The sequence below is a fragment of the Anopheles stephensi genome, chromosome 3, assembly GCF_013141755.1.
Source record: "Anopheles stephensi strain Indian chromosome 3, UCI_ANSTEP_V1.0, whole genome shotgun sequence".
NCBI lineage: Eukaryota > Metazoa > Arthropoda > Insecta > Diptera > Culicidae > Anopheles > Anopheles stephensi.
This window is the reverse complement of record NC_050203.1, coordinates 35419068-35443811: the sequence shown is the minus strand read 5'-3', so window position 1 is coordinate 35443811 and position 24744 is coordinate 35419068. Positions and strand designations below refer to the sequence as shown.

The following is a 24744-nucleotide window of genomic DNA, read 5'->3' as shown; positions in this document are numbered from 1 at the left end:
ATCGCTCAATACGTGATTTGATAAAGTTTGTTTGAGAACTTTAACCATCGCTTAAGTATATAAAATCATGATAAACCAATTCATTTCCGATGCTTCTACTTATCAGATATTGATTTAAGATAACCTCATCATCATCCAAAGTAAGTCCTGTGATCTGGAGCATGTGCCAAAAGCTCAAGATCCAAGAAAATTAGATTTTTTTTTCTATTCCAAAATTAATTCTAATGTCTAATGTCTGGCCCTCTCCAATTCACAGGGAGCCAGAAAAGGCAGGCCAAGACCTCTCGAGGTTGTAGTACCAAGGAAGAAGAAGAAAAAGTCTAGGCCCTCTGGCCGGAGTATGTAAAATTCGTCCTCTTGCGTCACTTAAAATCTATTTTGGGAATATAACCCAAAAATACATTCATCGGCAAACTATTAACAGCAATAGTTAGCCCGGAATGGAATTTAAGAAAAGCCAAAGTCATTTGTCATCGGTTAAACTTGCTCCCGCAAACCCAAATCATAAAGATACACATGGCGTGCGTAAACGTTCGTTCGCATACACAAGCTATTAGGCATTCTTCCCAGCTGTCGCTCTTTCGACGGGCGGTTCAACCTTAAAAGTTACAACATTTCCAATGCAGAAAACGTACGTCAGAAACCAAAAGCAACACACACGTGCGTCCGTTCCTACCGACCCGATCTGGTCTGAGTGAGATTTTCCCCCCACGTTTTACAAGAGAATGATTCTCAATCGTCGACAAGCTACCTTCCGTTGCTGTACACTAAGAACTAGGGACAGGTTTAACAGGTTGACACATTTACATTATCCCGGGCCCGAGGTCGCCGGAATGGAGAAGATGCCGTATCGGTGGCTAGAAGCGTGCCAGAAAATAGATTCATGCATGCTGATGAGGCGTCAGATAAACCGGTATTGACTGGGAACTGTGATCGGTACCGCATACATGATGAGACCCTTCGATCAGGCAAGCTCTCGTGGGACGTTTTGTTTGGAAGGAGAGAGGAAAAATGCTCTGGATAAGAGGCACTGGTCAAGGTTGATCTTATTAGCTTTGGAAAACTGTTTGATGATAGTTCTTGTCTTAAATTTAACTTCATTTAATACTTTCTAATCCATAAGATGTGTTTTTATTGTTAAATATTTCAAATTCATTGTCAACCAATCCAAATACCGAGATGGATGACAAAAAACTCTATTTTGGAGTAGAAACTTGCAAAATCATTACCAACAACTTAAATGAATGCTGTTCACCACCAGACACTCCCTGACAAAAAGCCACAATTTTGAGTGAGAGCATTTCTTGGCCAAAATCTCCACCAAAAAACGTCCACCGAAAAAACAAACCAGCATTAACTTATCCCATTCCATTCCACCGGTAAAGGAACTGGCAGACAGTGGCAAATAGTTGATAAATTTAATTTAGCACTAAACTAACTTTTGAGTTTACCACCGCACTAGGTCGCTTACTTGGCCCGAACGGAACGGACGAACGACAGCAGCTGTTGCTACCGTGGGGCAAGCGGCGGATCGAGACGAACTAATACTAATACTAATTAGTACTACCTTTACTACCCTCGCACCATACTAATACTACCCTCGCACCAAAAAACAAGTTCAAGAAACCCCCTTCCCAGCAGGAGCTAAGTAAGTTCACCCGAAACCAGCAGTACAAGCATAACGTACACCGTATCTGGCCCTGCCAAGAGCACCTAATGAAGATAAAAGTACAGTTTAATGAATTTAATTCTGTTTATTCGCTGGTCGTGTCTCCGGTGAACGGAGATAATCCTTTCTGACTCGACTGGGCTAGTTTTTTCGACGCGGTCGGCAAGAGAGAGAGAGAGAGAGAGCAAACCCGACGCTAATGCTGATGAAGCTTGGACGATCATTACCGCAGCTGGGAAAGATTTTGACGTGAAATATGAAACGACTTGTTGAGGAATGGTGACTGCATACTGAGCAAGAGCTCTGAGCTAAAACTCCTTTTAAAAGGAAAACTTTTATCGAACGCAACCGGGATTGAAGTGCTCGCTTCGGCCTCTGAATGGTTCGCTAATGGGGAGAGCAACAAAAAAAAAAAATGGGCGCAAATTTTTAAAATGTTCGCAGGAATTTGATCGCCAAACTTCTCGCTTCTCGATGCTTGAAGCATCTCCAGAAAATGCATCTTCCGAAAATCGATATCCAGCGTATCAGGTAACGAAAAACTATGTACAAATCGATGAAAAACCTTGGAACGCCGAATAGTTCGTGCAGAGGGTACCACTCCGCACCGCGCGATCAGGTTATCCCGGTAGGTGGCTGGTGTGTTGTGCAAAATATGGAATGCTAAGCACATTTTCATTTTTGCCACCAAAATGCTATATCCAACGAACTTCCGATACCGGAGAAAAGAAATTCATACTCAGACACACATACAAATATCCTTCTTCCAATCCATCTGCTGCCATACGATGACTTAACCTATGATAAGTGTTACGAAGCTTCCTAACTTCTCCCAGGCTTCTGACGCGCGCTGCATCCATCCGAGTCGCGTCTTGTAACACATCACAAACCATCACTGGAGCTGGAACTGGGACCGAAAAAAAAAACCCAACCAGGTGAATTTGCAACACGAACCACACCGGGGAAAATGGCTTGCAGACAACCAGTATTGCCCTTTCGCTCGGTGTGCTGCTTCACTCCGAAGTTATCTAACATAAACCGCACCCTCGGCAGGTTCGGGCGACCTACCCAGGGCGGAAATGAAGGCCGGGCTGTGGTGGCCGGATGGAAGCACAAAGAAAATCCCCATCCTAGAATCCGGGACACCGGAGGAAATCGTGACTTTTGTACGGCTCCGAAAATTCTTCCTCGTGCAACGGCAAAGCTCAGCACGGGCGGGAGGCATATCTAGAAGCGCGCGCGTTTTTTCGCACCACGTGGGCATTGTAAAGTTTTGGACAGAGTTTGGGCGGTGAACCCGGGGCCGACAGAGCGGGGCAAGGATTCACCGTTGAGCGTAACGGAACTCGTGTGGAAAGCATCTTGGAAGACGGAAATCTTTGCCGAAGCTTATCGTACGTACATGGCATCATCGGACGTTTCTATTCAAAAGTTCGAATCAACCCGAAACCCAACCCAGGACGGACGCGCCAGCACATTCAGAAGTGCAATCTTATACGTGGGGAAAACTCGGGATTCGTGTTTTTTTATTGTCCACTTACAAATTTAAAGTAGACGCTCAAGGGAAGTTTACTCTACATACTTTGACGTTAAAATTCCTGTAAATTTGAAAATCCGGAATCCTTTTGCCTCCGAGAGCACAACTGTCCACGAGACTCCTTAGCATCCCTTTTCACAGATGAACCCCAGCCAATAAGCTGCAACGACCACAACAACAACGAAAACAACCACGGCAAGCCATAATTAGTGCTCGATGCACGAAGAGCAAATCAAGTCCCAGAGTCCCTAGCTCTCCTTCCACGGGACGTGAAAAACCATGGCCCCCGCGCGACTCGGCAGCTACAGGTGCCGTGGGACCATTAATCATCGAGAACGAATCAAATTTACATAATTTCTTCCCACTGGTCTCGCTAAAACGGAATCTTTTCGGCAAATATTTGCCGATACTGTCTCCCGGATGCAGAAGTTTTCCCGACCCCGAGCCGAGTTTTCCCCCCCACCCCCCTGGTTTTTCGACCAAAGCAGGCACGAAAAATCGTCTTTAAGTAGAAACTGATACTCGACATTTGCCGTGCCATGCCAACGAGGGTACGTAGAACGGAATAGAACAGATCAGCAGTTTCGTTGCGTTACGTTGATTATCGCTTCGGTTAAGTACCTCGGTGAGGTGCGAATCGCCATCCTGGGGAAATTAAAACAATAAAAAAAGCTCCTTCCCAGCGATAAAGTCGACCCCCCCTCTTGGTTGCCGCCATCCGCTCCACACCAAAACGATGCAGGGAAATCATTTCTTTGGGCGGTAAAATGCACTGATTTTCAACTGATTGACCCACGTGTCAAGTTCATCGGGAGAAAGAAAAAGCCTCCTTAGTACGCAGTCGGCTGCTCGTACGCTTTCGGCTCTGGCGTTCCCCAGGTTCGGGACGCCCGAAGTACACAGCCCGTCGGTCCAGCTTCCTCCAACAAGTAGTCCCGATGGGCGATTCGGTTCGGGCGCGCACAGTTTATGTAATCACAATCACGGCACTCACGCCGCCGGTTCTGGAACTCACCAGCACGCCGAGCCGGGTGGTTGGTTCGTAGGCGCGATCTCCACTCACGGCTTCCAGTGAATAGCGGGACAGTCAGCCTGCCAGCCAGCAAGGATTTTCACCGGTTTGTGTTGTGGCCGCAGAAAGCCAGTCACGTGAGAAGACACTCAAGCAGCGCGCGAACTGGGTGTGTGTTTGAGTATCCGAACCGTTTGAGTGGGCCCACCGGTTGGCGTTGCTCGGGAGCTCTCCGGAACCTTCACGCCTCGGCCCGTCGGCTTCTTCTGAACAAATGGCAAATTGTTGCATTCGAGTCAGCACCTGGCCTACGCCCAACCCTAGCCCGACATCCGTCGTCTGTGCCGAATCGACTGTCGAACCGGAGCTGGAGCCCCGAACACCCTGAAAACAAACGCCTAGCCACTCATTGGCAAGCGCTCACTCTCGCTTTCCTTACCGCTCACGCTTTTCCTGCGAAGTCCTCCGTGCCGAGGCTCCATCGATGTCTCGAACTCGCACTCGGGGAACGGCAGCATACCAGCGTGTTGTGGAGCCACCGATGAAGCCACTTTATAACGACTGCTAATACCATTTAAACGGTGGAACTTCAAAATTGTATTCAATTCAAACATAGTTCCAGACATTCCTTTTTGCGGTAAAGGATTGCAATGGTGGGTCCGGTGGGAGGTTTTGATTTTTAGCACAACACGCGCACACAGTACTTGGGCGCCCTTTTGTGCTGGTGAGTCTAGTGCAATAGATCGGTACAAAAACCAACATGCCAACGAAGCTTATATACATGCCAGCATAGTTATATTTTCTGAGAATTGACTTAACCACTGAAAGGCCAATCCATTCGTCAGCATTCAAAGGTTCAGATGGTTATACACACAAGCATGCTATTGATATTGATTGAAATTGTAACCTTTCCCACAGCAGGATCTGGAATCGAATCTTGTTGGGGTTGGCTCCCAGTTTGAAGAAATGACTTTTGAGCTTCAGGTACATTAAGTCAAGAAAACTAGTGCCTTTACTGGTCCTTGCCAAGGCTTCTTGAGGTTGTAGTGCAGTGTAGATTAATAAATCTCGTAAGCAGTCGTTAAACCAAGCAGAAGATGTTTATCTCAGTTTGTTCACCTACCACGCCTCCTCTGTCCATGTGGATGGCCTAAAACGATTTTAGGGGCAGGGTCGTCCGGTGTCATTCTCGTGACATGACCAGCCCACCGGAGTCTGGTGAGTCAAATTCGCCGCACGATGATGAGTAGAGATCGTCATTGTAGCAGCAATTCCTTTGGTATTCCAGACATTAAGGGCTAAAGATCATTGTCAGTATCAGCTGAAATGAAATAGCAGTATTGGTCACAGTCTCAACATCAATTTTGTTATTATAGCTGACTTTTGCCCGACTTCAAAAGTGCGGTTACCCATCTCTAAAAAAGAACTATTTAGTTTATTAAATATATTTGTCTATTGACAAATATTTTTACTAACAGAGATCAATCAGAGTGGGAGTTCTATTAAACTCTCATACGAAATAATTATTTCAAAGAAAGTAATTTTTATCGTCCGTTCTTCGCTCGTTCTTCATTGTTGCGTTTCTGAGAAATTGTTAAACAGTTTAACACCTTTTACCCATGAAGGACAGATTTGGCCCGAAATAAAACATCGTTGAATAAACCCGACCATAACACTGTCAAATGCCATGCATTATCTTGTGCTGAATGTGCTGCATAAAAGATACATATAATTTTAACCGCAACCGTTTCTCCGAATTTTGCATTCCTTTTAACATTCCGTACGAATCGGGTTTAAATCGGTAACTCGGGACAACGACCCCATCCTTAGCACATCATCATTATTCGCAATTGAGTTTTTTATTAACCGGGCCGTAAAAGTAATTCGGCCCATTTCACGCATCGTTATGTCAATTATTACGCACAATCACCTGGAATTCGCTTGCCAAAGGTCACACGGAACGGTTTCTTAGCCAATGAACCGGAATATCATTGTAACCACCAAAATGACCACGTCACAAAACATTTGTCTTCCGAACACACCCACTTTTGCGTAAGCAGTCGACAATAAAACATGGTACCCTTTTTTTTCCTCCACAAACGCTTCGTCTCACTGCACTCAGTGCGGAGGCATCGCCCGCAAAAGAGTTGTCACAGAGCGCGTGCACGAAGTGTACCAGGTACTGGGCGCCTCCACCGAAAAACTGTCCTCCCAAGGAGCTTTGTTCGGTAAGCTGGAAAAAATGGACAAAAAACGGGGGACCGAAAATAATAACCATTTACAGAGTATGACGAGCGTGGTGCTGATCGGACGCGACTTTTCAGTTCAGTAGCTGAAAGCGGGTGTCAATTATTGCGTCGCCAACAAGACACAGGTGGCTCCCAGCGTCAGATTAATGGGCGCGCTTTGGAAAGCATCGTTCAGAAACTATCCCTTTTGCGGTGTGCGCTGGTGTTGAATAATTTCCGTCCGTCAAGAAGATGGACACCGCGTAATCAGCTACAGTTCACAATCAGCCCCAGTGAGTCCGGAGACTTCTTCCACGCGAGTTGAGTTCTTCCGAAGTTCGCTTTTAGGGCGGTACGTGGTGGCTAGCTTGTACACAACAATAACAACAACAGTGAGACGCACAGATGAGTAAAGATGGGCCATTTATTGGGAATTTTTTAACCACCCTGAAGCTATTCTCCAGCCACTGTTGCACTTCGCTGCATTCGCTTCGTTAATAGCTTCGTTTTTCATCTGGCAAAACAGTGCATTTATCTATCGAGCCAGGACGACGGCTCTCCATCAACCAGAACCGGCCGAACGCTTCTGCTAGATTGCTTTCGAAGCCAACAAACCAACCGCCGGTCAACAGGTCACATGGCCGGCACTCACCATGGTGCGAGTTTCCAGCACCCCGTCCGAAAATCCCTAACAAAGACCGCTCACTGGAAGACTGTGGACTGTGGACGTGCAGGGCGTAGATACGTGTTTGGGCCCGATGGCACTCACAGACACGCGCGCGCAGTTTTCCGAGCGGCACTCACCGGATTCAACATGTTGCTTGTTGCTTTGCCAAGCGGCCCAACGGTTGCGTCTCCTCAGTACTAGCTCACTGTCGTCAGCGTACGGATAAACGCCTCCAAATCGCGATCGGTGTACACGTAAGCAGGTGGAGGGACTCCTTCGGTTCGGACTACTTTGGGTCACCGATATCCGCCCACCACCACTATTCCAACCCCCCTCCCTACCTTCATCCGAATACTCCCGGGTTGTAAAAAGAAAGATTTAGCAACAAACGAACAAGAAAAACCAACTGCAGTGAGAAAACTATAACTGACCCAGGGTTTTGCAAAACGGTCATCACCGTTCGCGATGGTATGCCGCGCCACAAATAGACCAACGGTGCACCGACGGCACGTCGATCGAACCCGAACCATCATCCGAAACTAGAACCGCGGTGCCAAGAGAAATCCAGCATTTCATGTGTTTGCTGCCACGATCACGTGCAGGGTGATCAAAATGTTTCGCAAGTGATCGAATGGAAAATTGTTGCTGAGAGTTTTATTCTCCTTCCAAGCGAAAGAAAAAGGCGTGTTTCTCGAACGGGATGTGGTCGGTTCGAAACGGGACCAGCATTCGTTGTGTGATGTATTGCGTGGAAATGTGATCCGTATCGCTTCTTCAAAGCGTTATAAGAATTTAAAAGAATTCGAATCAAGCTATTTACGAAAAAAGTGTTGTTCTAATTGTTTTGCAAAATATTCTAAACGTTTCAAGAAGACAAACAGTTTAACCATCTCTCTCCGATTGCAAACAACCGCCACAACCGAAACCCCTTATTTCATGGGTGTGTAAGCCGTTGTCTTAGAGTTTTCAAATTGCGTCGCGCACAAAATTTCTACCACGACTTGGGCTCCACGACTGTTGCTTTCCATTGTTATGGTCAGTTTATGGTCACGAATCCAAGAAAGGAAGCGTATGCGATAGTAAATGGTTTGTACCGAAAAACTCTTCTTCCCCCATGTGCAGCTAGTGTTTCGTGTTGCGCCCAATCAAGCGTACACGGCTATCAGTGTGGCGTTAACGGTCGGTGCATTTAGCGTGTGCAGTCGGTAGTGGCAGTTGCACTTGCATACAGAGGCCATAATTCAAAGCCCCACAAACAGGATATCCGTGGATTCGAGTATTTTGCCCAGCGTTTGGGCGTTACGGATTTGGGAAGGGAATGGGTGCGGTCACAGCATCGAGTGTGTGTGTGGTTGTGAGTGTGTACACGCGTGTGTAAGGATGATGTCGAACGCAACAACAGCATCAACAATTGGTGAACGCGAAATGGCATGGAAAATGCTCGGTGGAAAGTTTCCCATTGTTTGCCCGGTTGGAGATAGACTCCAACAAGCCGTTTCCAAGGAGCAGGCGTTGGGTGGTGTTGGTTGTGGTGGCGTTGGTGGCAGTTATTTTAATCACAAACGAAAACAAACGCCTCAGATAAGCAGGATTTGTTAGCGAGCGACAGTTAGCAGCTAGAACAGTGCGCTGGATGAAAGCGAGCAGGCTCTTTAGGCGAGAGAAAGGGTAAAAAAAAACACTGCACGCACTTCGCCTAAGTTCACACGCGATGAAAGTCTTCAAGAAAAGTCACAACACCATGGCACGGTTCTTGTAACACACGCACGCAGTGCTGTACGGCCACTATGACCGCAAGTGAGCGGGTGTGCGTGAGAGTGGTTGTGTATCAGTGGGAGTTTGCTCCGCCGATAGATCAAACAATCCACCCGTGTGGATATGATTTATCACGAAACGACAGAACAGTGCGAAAGAAATAAATCTTCGAAGAGCCGGGAAAAATCCCACACCCGTACGTGGATGCGTGGTGGTGACCGCAACCATTGCTGAGCTGGTGATGGTGTTGGTAGTGGCCGATGATGCTGGTGATGATCGACGGCGGGCGTGGTTAATGTAGTGAAGAAAAACGGTCGCCTTTCCACACGCGGGAAAGTACAACCGGGCCCAGCGCCAAAAGTGGTCGATTGAAGGATAAGTGTGCCAAATTTGTGCCGAACGAAAGGCAGCGTTATCCAAACCCTGACCGTTATCGAGCGTGTGCAGTGCTGAGCTATCCGTCGTACCACGTGAAGATTGTAAGATATGTTTCAGATTTGGCTAGCGAAAACCATGCCCGCCTATCTACCCCGCGATGAGCGCATGAGACCGTGGAAGGCAAGTCGTGAGTGACAGTTGGCAGTGAAATTGGCCCGGTTGGAAATGATGGACGACGAGAACCGAGCACATCCGTTACATAATGAGGCGTCATTTTCATGGCCGCCGACCGGGGATGCAATTGTTGTTTGCCGCGATTTGCCAATCGGTACTGGTGCAAGGAACAAAACAACGCGTATTGTTGTACGAGTAGCAAAGAAACTTGGTTTGGCAAACAGCAAACCCAGCACAACGTTCCTTTTTATCTACAGCAACTACAGGTTTTAATTTGTTCTTTTCAAGTGAGACGGGTTTTTACTGTGTTTCCAAAGATGTTTCCAATCATTTTACTCATAGGCACCTGTTGTGTGGTTCAGCGTCACTCGGTGAAAAAAGGGCTCGCCTTCAACGATGAGCGCATTTAAATTGCCCATTTGAATATTCATGACCGAGAGCGTATTTCTCAAAACATCAATTATACTATTCAAGTACGTCATTATCGTGTAATGCAATGCTCCGGTGTAGGTTAATTCGGCCAAATAATTGAAACAATCAACGGGTTTGCTCTTGTTTGTGAATTTTACTACATTTAGTCTGTTACTTTAGATTACTTTTTCAAATATGGTTCTGATTAATATTTACGCCTCATTTGGTTTCGCAAATTAAGTCATTATGTCAAGTTTTTAATTCAAAAAACTAAAAACTTTAAATTATTCTTAGGATTCAATCAAAAGTCATTTATCGATGAGCTTTAAATAGATTTTTTTTTTTTTTATTCATGAAAAACGGCCTGGCCGTATTGCTCTTTAAATAGATTTGTCAGGTTTAGATCTGGAATGATCTCTGAACTAGTAATATTCGAGTCAAGATGGGATCGGCACAGCATTAAGGGGGCAATAGACAGAAACAACTATACTGAAAAATTGCAGAAGTGTCTTTTTACTTCATTTTTGGCAGATTAGAGAAAGTTCGAGAGAGTCCAGTTTAATTTGTAAATTATCCTGCTCATCTTGAGCATCATAAGTATGCATATGGTACAAACGTTGGGGTCTATTATAATTTCAACCAGGCTTTTTTTTAACGTCAGGTTCAAACCTCGTGGAAGAATCTGGCATTTTGTAGGTTCGGCTCAAGCAAAGTCTGACAATAGCTGGTCGAACATTTTATCTGATTGTGCTCAACTCTAAGTTAACGGTTGGTCATTGCTTTTAAGCAACTAACGTATGATATTGCGAAGGCCAAGAGTCATGAAGGTCTCTTCAGTATGTCTTCTTCTTCCTTGGCACTACAACCTCGAGAGGTCTCGGCCTTCCATTTCTGGCTTACTGTGACATGATTTTACCATGTCGGTCTGGGTGGGATTTGAACCCCGGTCCCGCCGTGCGAAAACCCCTGTACGATCTTCAGTATGTACTTGGACATTGTGAGACCAACAAAATCATAATAGCGCTCCGTTCTAAGCTTGTAGTCAACGTTCTATTAAGAAATTATTTACTGAGTAAAGGATCCTCTCCCAAACGTGTACGTCTTTATTCGTTGACGGTTGAACAAGGAGAGGGCCCACAAGTCGCGTTCACCTAACCCTTGTCAGAGAAGCCCCGATGGCTATATCATGACTTAGCTGTGTATGACATTCCTTTAGTTAACATTATATCAGCTAAAACTCCTGCAAGTGATGAAATCAGTTGACACTACTGAAGCTCTAGAAATTCGATCATCCAAAAATTTCCAAAGAGTATAGCTATGCTTAGGCTACGAATTATACTCAGTTATCCAGCTTTAGGCAATATTATGCTGAAGTTCTCGTGCAATTATTCTATAAAAAATGTTGGGTGTTGTGAAGTATTTTGCTTTCAATCAGTCAAAACGGTATATCTATAATGAAACGCTTTAGGATAAGTTTACTACCGTTGGTCAAGATGCTGTAACATTTAGAATTTAATTTCCCCCAACGAAATCCATCGTGGGCCCCATTACTAGCCCATCCTGGAAACCCTGTTTTGTTCACGATAAAGAAGAAAGTTAATGTAATGCCACCGTAGTTGCTTAGTAATGGATTTCTAAACTGTTCTATTCTAAATCGGATGATGAAAATTACACATTCAGCTCACAGATACAAACAGAAAACAACAATTCAACAAGAATTTTCATAAATACCCCTCAGTTCTGTATGCAACTCTCTCTCTCTCCCTCTCTCTGCTCTACTGAATACATTCTTGGCCATGAAAATGATTGATTTACTTAGCGAAGGTCGTGTAAGCGTTGTATGTGACAGTCTGCTACTCCCCTTCTCTGTCTGCTTTGCTACAACCGCAACATAATCCAGTGTAATAAATAGCTGTTGAGAAACTCACACACACACACCGCCACTCACAACTCAGGATCAGGCCTATCCAGCGAGCACCCACCGCATGCACAATGCACCCCCGATGTGTGTCCCCAGTGCATTCTGGTACTACGCAGTCGACTACCTCGTGATAATTGAATAGCACAGCTGCACTTTCATGTGCTGTAATCCTGGTACGAAATAATTGGAAATCCATCAAGCAAATCCACTGGCGCTCGGTGCTTGTGCTTGTGCTTTTCTAAACAAGTGTCATCCGGTCACTGAGCAGGCGAGTGTGTTCGGGGCACGAAACACACGGCACCAGCATACCGAGCGAGGGAACAGTGATTAGTCGTACCTAGAATCCACTACTGTCAGCCGTGGTATTGATCCGTGGTTCGCTCATTTGCAGTTTTGTTCTTTTCGCTGACGGTGTGTGTATGATCGACAATTAATCGGATTTGTAGTGATTAATGAGCACTCCAATAACATTGGTCCTAGCCTACAATTATGGTTGAAAAGTTGAATCTTACGCCATTAAAATGATTGCTTCCATGGAAATTGATGTCCAATTTCCAATGGTTACCAAACACAATTGAGAGCTAATCTAACTTTTAAGTTCGCTTATAAATTACAACGACTTAAATTAGGAATTAGACAACGATTTTTAGAAGCAAAAACCTGGAAGCCACAAGCGACATTAAATTTCCTTGAATAGGAAAGATTGTTCCTCATTGCCCAACCACAATATGCGGGAAAAAATAACATTAATCACGTGATACCGGACAGATAAAAGCTCCCCATTCGATGGGGGGGGAGGGCGAGAGGTGTTAGCATTCCGTTCCTCATCGACCATCAGCAACCAGCAAGGACACGATGTATTACAAAATTGCCATCAAACACGTTGTCTCGTCGGTGAATAATGTTCACCGGCAACCACGTTGATTGGCCAAAGCATTCGGGTTTCGGATGACCCCTACAAGGAGAGGCGGAAGGAGAAGGCGTGTTATCCCTGGCTTAGATTTGAGTAAAAGATCCTCTAATGAATATTCATTGCAACTTCCCATCTCGCCGAGCAGGGCGTTACATTTTTGGGGCGATAATAATGGCGAACGTGTGCCAATTTTTCTCTTCCCTATTTGAATAATGTTGCACTTTTGAAATGAGCATTAAAGAATGGAATAAGTTAGGAGGTGATTGTACAAGCTTTCTATTCATCATTCAAAGCTTTTTACATCGCCGATATAAACACCACATAACCATAATCTGTTTTACTGTTTATGTTACGTAGCAAACGCTAGCGCTTAAGCCTCGAATAGCGGATAGTGAAAATGAATTTGAACCGAGAAAAGCTTTGAACCTTCCCGGGAAGTACGCAAAGTTTGTACCGCTAAATCCTGGAACTCCGTTGCAACTGTTGCCCATTACAACGATAACCCTTCCAAAGTGATGCCATAAACCACCGACAATATCTGCTCCCAGCTGCCCGCAGAACGAACCGTTTTGCCAGCGACCGGGTTGACCGACACATTAAATTGCCACCATCGGAACTAGATCACTAGGGGGCCGGTGATGGTGTGACCACCTGACCGGCAGCAGAAGCAGTGCAAACGACCCTCACTTAGCTAAGCCCCATGTCGCAGAGACGGCGCTACCAAGTTCATCATTCATGCACACGTACCACAAGGGACGGAGAAAACCGTCGGTGCCGCGCGTGTTCCAGCATACGGCCGACACGTGGGTCGACTAATCGCTGTTTCTGCCCGCTGGTCTGCTGGTCGTATGTAAGCTTTTTAGATCAACTTTTTCCCGAGCGCTACACTTTCCCCGGGGCTTCATAGTGGGTGGGATTGGGTGGTGCAGAACTTTTCCGCCCTAGTGAGAAGAGCGAGAGAGATTGAGTAATGTCATGGCCGAGCCGTTAGAGGATCCTCACTCTTCAAGAAGATATTAAACATTCCCATGTCGAAGGGAAATATGTCCCATTTGACGTCTCTTTTTTTTTTTGGGCGTGTGCGTTTGCCCTCTTCTCGTCCGAAATAATAATACCGCACATCGTGTGGGATAAAATTCATAGAACGAACAACCCGAGGCAATTTCATGCGATGGCTCGGAAATTGGGCACCAGGAATGTGCACCTGTTTAGGCAATGATTGCTCCAGCTCGATGCAACATGTGGTTTGGGTGATAGTTTACTTTTCAACTTTTACTGGAGCTTCTTAGGATGAGATTCCGAAATGGGACTTAGTCACGCAATTCACAACAAGGGGGTGATCGTTCCGTGAAAACCAATTTTACGATTTAACGATAACGACCAACACCGAACTGAATCCGAATCCGGTGTCTGAAGCGTTGGATCCGTTTACAACTTTTCCGGCGTGCAAGGAACAACCTTGGAAGACAAAACCATATGGAATCGGATAAGGATCACCCCATAAAAAAAGCCCGTGGAGCAAGAAATCTGTGTTTCGTCGGGTCCGCGTTGTACTTACAGGCGCGCATGTGGTAACGGCGGCATTCTCACTCCGTTCGGTCGAGTGACTCCCTTCGTTTAAGCATTCCTGTTCGTTCATCATCCTCAATAACGCTCACGCTCCCATGCCTTCGAATTGGAAGCCCATTTTGTGGCACGCGGAACACGGGATGTCGTCATCCCGGCTGCAAAACTCGGATGGCAAAATCAAGAACCGAGAGTGGCGGTTCGGTGACGGGTGTGCGCGGCAACCGAGAGACAAAGCAACACGAAAATGAAATATAACACAACTGAACCCAACATTGTTCTGCCGAGAGAAGAATAAGTTGAATTTTTTCGACGATCTCCTGCCATCCGCCCTCGCTGTGACGGATAAGCACGAGGACGCCCAGGAAGGAGATTATTTTTCATCCGATGCCGCCTGTTTTTTTCTTTCTCTTGTGCTACAGTGTGTTCTATGTTCGTGTTTATGCCTTTGCCAGCTCGGTTATGCTTGTCCGCGCTCCTTCCACGCGGAGTACAGTCTTCAGACGTTTGTTTGTGATTCCATTTTTTTTGCCCTGCAAGCTAGTCCCGGCATCCGCCCTTGCTCGGGAGACGATGATGAATATCTATCTGACGACTTCTGTCTAATGCCACGATTGCTTGATTTTCTCATTACTTCTGCACACTCGTGCATGGCATGTGATGTACTATCTGGTGCTGGGAAAACAAAAACAACCGACAAACCAAATACGGCCGACCAACCAAACGCAGCAACAAAGTTGTGCTCAATCTCGGGTAATAGTAGCACTCTGTTTAACTACCTGGCATCTCACAAAAGGAGCTGCGGATGGAATTTACACTTACGCCAGCTACTTGCGTAATTATGTGCTTGATCCCTAGGAAGTAAACAGTGGCGCACATCAGTAGTATCCCCGAGAGCTGGTGCTTTGTAATTTAAATTATTTAACTACGGTTAAATGGTGAACGTAGCCTTCAAAGAGACATTTTTGCTCCATGGAAAACTATTGCTAAGGATGTGTAGTGGTAAATATTTATGACCCGAACGATAAGATTGCTTAAATCTGACAGCTGTCAGTGTCAGTGGTTGTTTTCAAAGATTAAATAGATTTGAATCGACATCGACGGTTGAGTTTCTGACGGCACTGAACTTTTGATAAGCGGATCACTTGACTCAAGTCTGCTGAAATCGATTGTTAAGGTGGGAGGAACTGAGGGCCTTGTTTATGTCTAGGCAAGCATGTTGACACAAACATAGTTCCGAGAAACCCAAACATAGAAAAGAGTCATTATTACACATTTTTCTTAATCTTGTCTGTATCTCCTTCTTCCTGGCTGAACGACCTGTTGGGTCTTGTCGGCCATCTATGGCCTACTAGACTTGTTCATTCCACGTAGTTCGATAGTCATTTCTCTCTAAGGGGGAATCATCCGGTATAGGATACTTGTCTGTATATGGAGCTTGAATTCCCTTTACGACTCTTTCGGCATCTCCTAAGTACTTTCCCCAACCGACACTCCGCTATTGCGGCTCTTAGCTCATATGCAACCTGTTCATATGCACTCCACTATTGTCTGTCCATTCCAGCCGACCTCATTTTTTCTTCACTACCTTGAGTTTTTCTTGATGAATAACGAATTTGAGTCAATAGTTCAAGGTTTTACTTTAACATCCTGAAGTTCGATGTTAAGGGCATTTAAAAGACTTAAAGAAGGCACTACTATCGAACATGCAAGGACCAGTACAAATGCAAACTTGAGATTCTAGACTTTGTATCGAATTCTTTGTATCTGGTATTGCAACCGTTATCATGACCATGGTCAGTATTGTCAAAACTTTCAAACTTTAATCTTAACTAATTTGTTCTTCTCACCCTTCCTTGTGTAACAAATCGATCCTATTCCCTTACTTTTAATTTCGTGAAACTCTCTCATTTAACATGCCCTGGACATATATTCTTCTTCAGTGTTCTATTGTTTACGGTTGGCTTGGGGAAATAGTGTCTACGGCTAACTTGGAGAATTCTAGCATAAAGGCAGTAGCCTCTAGTATGATACACTATTGTGGACATTTAAACACCAAACCAACTTTAAACCATGTAACCATTTGCATCTAACTTCCTAGAATTAAAAGAGAGTAACATATTAGGAATGTATCAGCACTACAATTGCACTAAAATCAATTCTAGTAAAAGTTGAACCCAGCTGGAATTTAATCAACAATTTCTGCAAATTATCTAACGCTCAGATAAATCTTTTACTACACTCTTCTTGAAAAGTGATAGATGGAATGCCATACGCCTTTAACTATACGATGCCCTTTGCCAAAAACGACTTTTATTTGTTCTTTAAATTTCTCTGCCACTCACTTTGGCGATTCGAGTATCGTTTGTTTCTTTGAACCTTTTTTTCAAGTCGGTGTAATGTCAGCAGTAGCTAAGGGCAAATTTCAAGTTTCTGTTAGATGGGATAACATCTGAAAATATCAACAACAACAGCTGGTATCGAAATACTCCATACCACGCTCTGATTCATCACTGGTTTTTTTTTTAAATTCCGCTGGGAGTTCATGACAACTAAGTTGAATAGTGAAGACAACTTAAAAACATTCCATTAATGATCTTCTAACGACGCCTGCCTATCATTTATAATGCTAAATGTACTTTTGATAACTAAATACTTACTCGACCAGAAAATATGGAAGCAGGCGTTTTTTTGAATAAAAAAAATGTTTAGTCGGCTCTTACGTCCATGGTTCGGCCTAGACGATTCGAACGTCATCTTCAGCTATAACTAGTATATTAGGTCCTACGTAGGACATGACATTAAGCAACAGTTCTTCATAACTATTTATGAAACCCGAGAAATGTTTCCCTCTTATTACTTAAGTTTCTATCGTTCTCCTTAACTCTATTTTTACCGCAAAGAGTCATCAGTGTTTGTTGACATTCGCCGACAAAGCATCTTGCTTGGTAAGAGGGTGGCCGAAGAGCAGAACCACTCATTGATTTGCTCCGGCCCTGGCAACAGGTGGTGTCCAAATTCGCACCCAACCCTACTGACGTTATCCAGAATGTGCTCTATTAGATTACCGCTCCATGGAAAAAGCTACCAAACGTCACACGATTCATCATACGTCACACTATCCTGGTACGGAAAACCTTCGAACCTCGCATTATGTTCCACTAATTATCATCGGCTGATTTTCCTGTACATCGTTCCGGACGCCTACATTAGGTTATCGTTTCGTTGCTTCAGCTTATTTGCCATCCCGGGTTTCGCCCCATCCGGCCAAACTTTTGCGCCCCACCGCTTTGCTTGGTTCCACAACTCCCGGTGCGTTCGCTCCAATCCGACTCATCTGCCACTACGCCTAATGGGCGCAAGGCCGTTTCGGATCTGTAATCCGCTTTTGCCCAGTTCATATCCATGCCCGGTACGCTTCTTCGGCGGCGGGGGGGGGGACGGGACGGGTGTCCAAAATAAATATGAAACAATCTAATCGGCTTTTGTTTCAAGTTTTCTTATCACAACACCGAAGCAATCGAGGCAGGCTAACACCCTGGTCTGGTTTGGGCCGGTTGGAGGTGGACAGTACGGGTACGGGCGCGTAACATTAAACCACCGAGAGAGGGTTTCCCATTCCGGGAATGACGTTCCGGTAGGTTTGGCAGCGCACTAGTGCCGGCATCCACTAGTCGCGCCTGGAACACGGGATGCCCGCAAAATGGTGTGCGCGAGTGGGTATAGGATACATTATCCTATGTACACACGGGACGAAGATTGGGCAAACACGGTGACCTACGTCCCTTTGTTCGGATGGCGGTACTCCGGTAACTGCCGCCATAATCCCACGCCTGCATACGCCGGTTCTAGCCAGTCTAGCAGGACGAAGCCCCAGATAGCAACGAAGAAAGAAAAAACCACGTGGAGTCGTGGAGGAACATAAGGAAATGGAAATAGAGAGAGAGATATGGTGTACATACACACGTAGAGCGAGAGCTAGAGCGAAACCCATGAGCTCTAATCTGAACGATCCACGCCACGAGAGAGGCAACGCCCTGCAATTCCTCGAGGTGGCAGTAATGGAGCACATAATTTTGCTAACACAATTTGATTGTGCACTTGTGTGGGAAACAACGCCAGCAAGAGGGTCGAAGTGTGTGTGTGTGTGCGTCTTCCCTTTACTTTCCTGGAAAACCATCTGAAACGAGGCAACTAACCGACCGGGACAATCTACCCGTTGTGCTACATAATTTTCCCAACTACGTTTGATAAGACATTTAAGCGAAGATACTATTTCCACATACAACAACTGGTAAAACTTTTTTTGGGTATTTTTCGTGCTGTGTGGTTTGTACATTCTTCATCCAGCGTACATATATCACACATACACAAACTTTTCTTTATATCTTATCTTAGCAAAAAGCAAAAAGTTTAAGCTCCCGAGAAGGACCAGCTCCTTTCTCTGGTTCGGCGGCATCGGGGTGGTTGCGGGAAAGTTAAAGCAAATATTATTCTGTAAAAGCAAATTCTTACTTTAACTTGTGCTTACTTTTTATCAAGACATGGTCATGGTTTATCAAGAAAGATAGAAGCATGAATTTTTTATATGCGCTATAAAGTTGAGATTTTTGAACGCCTAAAGTTATGCTTAGTGCTTCATTCATGTAATAATTCACGCCGACTGCTCTATTTCTGATCCACTTAAGCATCTATTAAAGCTCCCATTTTAATCTCGTGCGCTCGTTGTGTGGCCTTCACTTGGAAGGACTAGAATTCAAATCCCGTCTGAATCGTCCCGTGAGGTGTGACGATTCTATTACGAGGTGTCTATAAGTCTAGTAAGTTAGAAATAGCAGGCATGATCAAAGAGGTCACTACACCAAGAACAAAAATAAGAATATTATAAAATCGTAAGCTTATATAGCCGACTTTCAAAGAATTAACTGATTCTTTGATGGAGTTTTTGTTTGACAGATTGAGTAGAAGATTCTGGAAAATAGGTCCTCCTATTGGATAAAACCAGAAATTGATTCTGAGTATCCATTTTAATTGTCATTCTGATAAAAAAGGGAACAAAATTGTTAAAAATTTCAACACAATTTTTGTAGTACTGTTTTATAGCATTCTCTCCTCATATTTCATACATTTATCAAAGTCTTACTTTGCTATCAATAAAAAGAGTTATTTTATCGAATTTGTTTTGTTTTTATTTTTGGCTTTAAAATTATCTATTGTTGAGTAATTCTTAAATGAAACTAAGATTGATGCAGATAGCTAAAGAATCCACGATGCTTCTTCCTTATTATGGTATGGTTGTTATACAGGGTGAGCAAGCTAAATTTGATATTGAGAGAAATAAATCATTTAAAACACTATTGTATAAGCAGTAGTCGCTTACCATACTCTTTATTCTAATCATCAAATATAGTCATCCTAGCCATCGACAACGGCCTCGATCCGCCACCTGGTACAAACCATGGTCCCTAGGAAGAATGTCCACAAAAACGGATATTATTTTGCGTGGCTAACTTCTCTTTGGTGTTGCTGGATGTTCAATTTTAATCTCTTTTAACTTTTCTCTGAACAAACGGGCTCAAGTCTGGGTAGTTGAGTGGCTTTTTCCAGAAAACTTGACAGGAATGCGTCGGTCGCACACAATCCGCCCGCCTTCCGGGCATCCTTCTTTCTCAAAACCTTATCAAAAACCCTGTAGCGATTTTTACTTCTCACTTTGACTCGATTTCACGGTAATCAAGGAAGGACACTGCGCAACCTTTATGATGTCGTGGTTCGATTGTCCAACGGCCTCCATTATTATGCGTGTGATTTAATTCGGGCGAGTTCCACTTGTTTGATTCACTCGTAATTTTGTTTTGACTGTTAACGCACGTTTCAAATGAGATATCACTTATTTTGGTATGTTTGGACCTGTACAACCCAATACTAAGAAGCAGCTGAATGAAAATCGGACATAAAGAAGGTCATGCGGTATAGTTCTTCACTATATACCAGTTCTTTTTAACCGGTATAACCAGTGTATACCAGTTCCTTATAAACTTTGGTAAGGCATCGTGTGTTTTTCTCGCTCAACAACTCAGAAATGATGAATGATAAACGATAATCTCACAATAATCCACTTCTGAGGAAAATTGCATCCAGCGGTATATCAAGCAACGGTTCAAACCGTTATGCATTAGCAACTGTATTCCTCAGAATACATTTCATTAAATACACACACACTCAGCAAAAAAGCTGTACCGAGGATCTTCAAAGCAGCGACCCATTCGCGCACGGTTTTATATTTATAGCACAGATCAGCAGGAAAATATGTGTTATCATTACGCGCACCATCACCGGAATGGTGTCTTTTCTACGCCATTGCTTCGGCGCCACACCTTGTCTAAATTGATTTAGCGTCTTCCTAGCATCAGCAAACGTGCGGTAATCAAATACACTTTCGCGTGGCTGCAGAATTGATGGAATGGTGTCGCAAAACGTCTTGTGAAACCGCACACGAACGCCCAGCACACGCGTCACCAGAATGAGTTAGAATGACTCGACAAGCCTTGCCGACGGAAGGGCCCCTTACCCTTACCCAAACGCCCGATGTGCCTACCCCAGATACGGCAACACAGGACCATCGCCGCAAAGGACCATCTGAACGGGAACGGGAAAAAATCAACACACACACACGCACGAATGATATTTGTTTTATTTGCCTAACGACAGCTTCAGGTTGATTGATTTCCACGAAATTCGCTCCCTTCCGTGTGCCATGGCCGCGACACATCAGCGCGTCATATTGCGCATCGCATTTCGTATGCCGCGGCACGTGTGCCGGCCCTCGAAACAAACCGAAACATTAGGAACCTCCCGGTCCGGTGCTGGATCGTTGAAGGAATTTTTTAATTTTGGCCCGTGAAAGCTTTGCTCGTGCTTCGTGCTTGAATAGTTTTGTTCCATTACTTTGTTTTTGTCTCCCGGGAACATTCGCAAAAATAGCCAGTTAGAATTTTTAAAACGATGCTCCCAACGATTAAATACCGATTTAACTTTACCTATCGAAACAACCAGAGCATTTGGGAGGTAATTTTTTGAACACCCAAAAAACCATCAAAAGTTTCCCAGTACAATGTCTGACAGAAGTAAAAACGAGATCAGCTTAGCCTCTTCTTAGATCAGTCTCTAGCTTCAGAGGAAACAAAAGCCACACCCCAAAAAAACGCTTGGCTTGCGATTAAACGGCTCCTTTCGCTCGGGTAGCTGTGAAAAGGAAAATTAGAAAAGATAAAACGATGGCATTAAGTACATTCTGCAGCATTGGATTATAAGCTCCCGCGTTCGGTCATACTGCTCCGGTGAGCTTATTGTTTTCTCACACCCAAATGAGGTGAGCCATCGCCCCAGATCGTGTTCTCTGTGCAGCGTTTTATCTATTTACTTTAACGACTTTTTTCCTTCCTCGTTTCTTTAAGTCGTCTGTAATTACTCTTACGCCCGAAACTGCTAGACTGTACAGACAAAATGGGAGTTCTAATAATTAATAAGCACACGGCATGATGATGTCCACTTTGTAATAAATAATACCATGCTCAAGTTGCTTGCGAACAGAACTCCGAAATCCGAACATTCTGCGAAAGGAGGATCTTTTTTTTGTCTGTTTGCTAGGATCTTCGCAGCCTGAAGTAGCGCTTTGCGCTATTTATGTTCTTCGTTAATGTTTTATTTACAGTTTTGCTTAAAAACGTCTCAACCGAGGGAGGATTGACTTTAAGATAGATCCATCTGTGTTAAGAAGGGGAAGAAGCATTGAATCTGCAAACAATTGTAAAGACTCATATAGAGCATGTGAGGATCATTGTAAAAAATTATCTTCCACAATAGCTAGACATACTTTTATTCCTTCTCGGCACAATATATTATTCACGCAAGGTAATTAAAACTGTTGCCAGGCGCTATAAATAATCTAACGCAATAAATCCTACTACATCTTATTTTGCCTACATTTCGAGGCAAATCCTAACCCGGCGGCCCTCCAGCAACGTTAATCCTCGTTTAATTTGATATTATCTTCACCCGGAACGGGCAAACCAATCCTATCACAAAACACACACACGCACTGGACACGATTGGCATTGTGTTGTTGCCCACGCGTCAAAAACACGGGTTTTGGGTGTCGGGATCGTGGCTCGTGCTGGAAGATATTAAACCCTTTCATGTTGGGTGGAACGGTTGCATGAAATCAAAGCCTAACCCTTCTCAAATTGAAACCGAGAGGCCATTCGGACAAATCGCGCAGGGTAATGTTTCGCGCTTGTTTTCCATTTTCTTCTAGACCCTCTGTTCAAGCGTGAAACATTCTTCGCCGGCGATTTGTGTTTATTGAATATCTTAAACCTTTTTTCCCCCTAAAAAAGCTTTTGACCATATGATTTGAGTTTATGCGTTCCGATTTGTGGAAATAGAATTTAAACTAAAAATGTTTAACAAATACAGATTGTTTCAAAATCCTTTCCGGTAAACAATCGAGCAAAATATGATTCGATGACCCTTTTGTGTCAGTGATTTAATATTCAACCTTCCCCAGGCTCTGAGAGCTTTATTTACTTTCTCACCGACGGTACAACTGTGCGGTAAACAACCTCTTGCCGGTGTGGTGTATCGAAAAGCTGCTCTAATACTCCATACAATTCACTCGAAAGCGTATATGTCAAGCACAATGATCGCTTTCCACCCACACACAAACACACACACACACCAAGCAGGTGATGAAAGCTTACTCCCTTAACATACGCGGTACATTATTTTGCTCATGGCTTACATTCATCCATCCGCATTCTGGGCGTGATGTTCATCTTCGGCATTGTGTTTACCGCACAACAAACACCTTCCGGTTGAAGAATTTGCAACCCTGCTCCCAACCGTTCCTTCTTAACAGAGTCCATTCCCTTTCTGAAATTAGCTATCATGTAGAGTCGCTTTTTTTGAAAAAGTCCTTTTTACGAGATGACTTAGACCACATTGGGGCTCCTCCCCCCCAGGGGATTCGTTCACAATGGAAATAAGTAGTCTCAGACGCAGATTTATATTCTTGAGCATATCCTGCTTACTGTCAGCTGCAGATCGGTAGACGCAGCATATGCGGCATTATCAGAGGAATCGTGTTTCCGGTTGGAAAATCAATCGTATCTTGGCAAGCTTAGTTGGGAGCGGTATATAGCCACATAAATGGTTAGGTGCGTTTTAAGAGGAAGCAAGCGATTCTACTATTAATATGTGTTAAGTAGAACGATGGCTTCTTTTATATTATAGATATTTTTCTATTGAAATATAGAATCTGAAAGCTTAATAAGAAATGCTCAGTACATAAACTTCAATATTTTAAAAGTAAGTAAACTATTGATGTTGATTGATTGATTGATTGATGGGCGATCCGGTGGCCGAGGCGACAACGGCGCCAGTCTTCACACGGCAGGACCGGGGTTCAAATCCCATCCAGACCGTCTCACCGTACGCAGGGCTGACTACCTTGCTACGAGTAAAATCAAGTTACAGAAAGCTAGAAAAGGCAGGCCGAGACCTTTCGAGGTTGTATTGCCACCGAAGAACAAGAAGAAACTATTGACGTAATAAGCTCTATTTAAAGCTCATTTTTAGATTTGTTTTCTGAGACCCTCATAAAACAATAGTACATCTCTATTAAGACTAAATGGATCCAGTCTACAGAACGCTGTTAAGCATGTTTCTTAAAACCATTTCTGTGCCTCGAAAATAGACATTTGGTCCTTAAAACTCTAATACAGCTATAACACAGCTCGCTGAGGGCTATCTTCTTGGAACGAGCTTTAGACGTATATATTGTGTAGAGAAAGATAAATCTACTCTATTCTTCTCGACTCTTTAATCCAGTTACCCTAGTTGCTTAACAATGACCAATGTGAGCTACTGAAGGGGCTTATTTTGATTCTGATATATCAGCAATTAATTCCCATTCACATAAGCTAAACGATAAGCCATGAATATTTTACCGATGAAATGCGACATGATACCTCAAAACATAATGAAGAGCCGATATTATCTTCATCCTAAAAATCAATCGTTGGACTTTCTTGCAGAACTTCAAATTTTTAGACAATATCATGAACTGTTTGATCGAAATATCAATATGACTGGCAGAAACAGTTCTAAACAGAGCTTCAGGATGATAATGGAGGTGATTTATTCGCTTTCTAACAAGATTTTTGTAATTCAATTCATGCTCCATATTGTTTTGAATAGTTAAAGTGTTGAAAAGATTCATTTTAGAGCGTATATCAGATGCCGGTAATGGTGAATCAGACGGTGGCCCGAATAAGTAAGCGCCCAGGATCTCATAGGATTGACTTCCTCCTATACGTGGTCTCTGAAGCCCTCAAATCCTCGAACGTTGAAGGAAGTGCCTCGAGTTGAAGGCCTAGTAAAATTGTCCTTATATTAGTGATCTGCTATCAGGGCCCCGTATCAGGGACTTTGTACATGCGGCCTTGTGTTT

General features: G+C 44.0%; 1 protein-coding gene across 4 annotated transcripts in view; it reads left to right on the top strand.

Moving 5' to 3' along the window:
* Positions 1 to 7256: 7256 nt before the first annotated feature.
* The window catches only part of LOC118509680, a 58694-nt gene continuing 41206 nt past the window's right edge, over positions 7257 to 24744 (top strand). For 2 of the 4 annotated variants that reach the window (XM_036050720.1, XM_036050721.1), the window contains exon 1: positions 7257 to 7367. The gene's annotated coding sequence lies outside the window, so the exon portion shown is untranslated. Of the gene's footprint in view, positions 7393 to 8928; positions 9065 to 24744 lie in introns of those variants that run through there. The other 2 variants (XM_036050722.1, XM_036050723.1) reach the window with 2 other exon arrangements.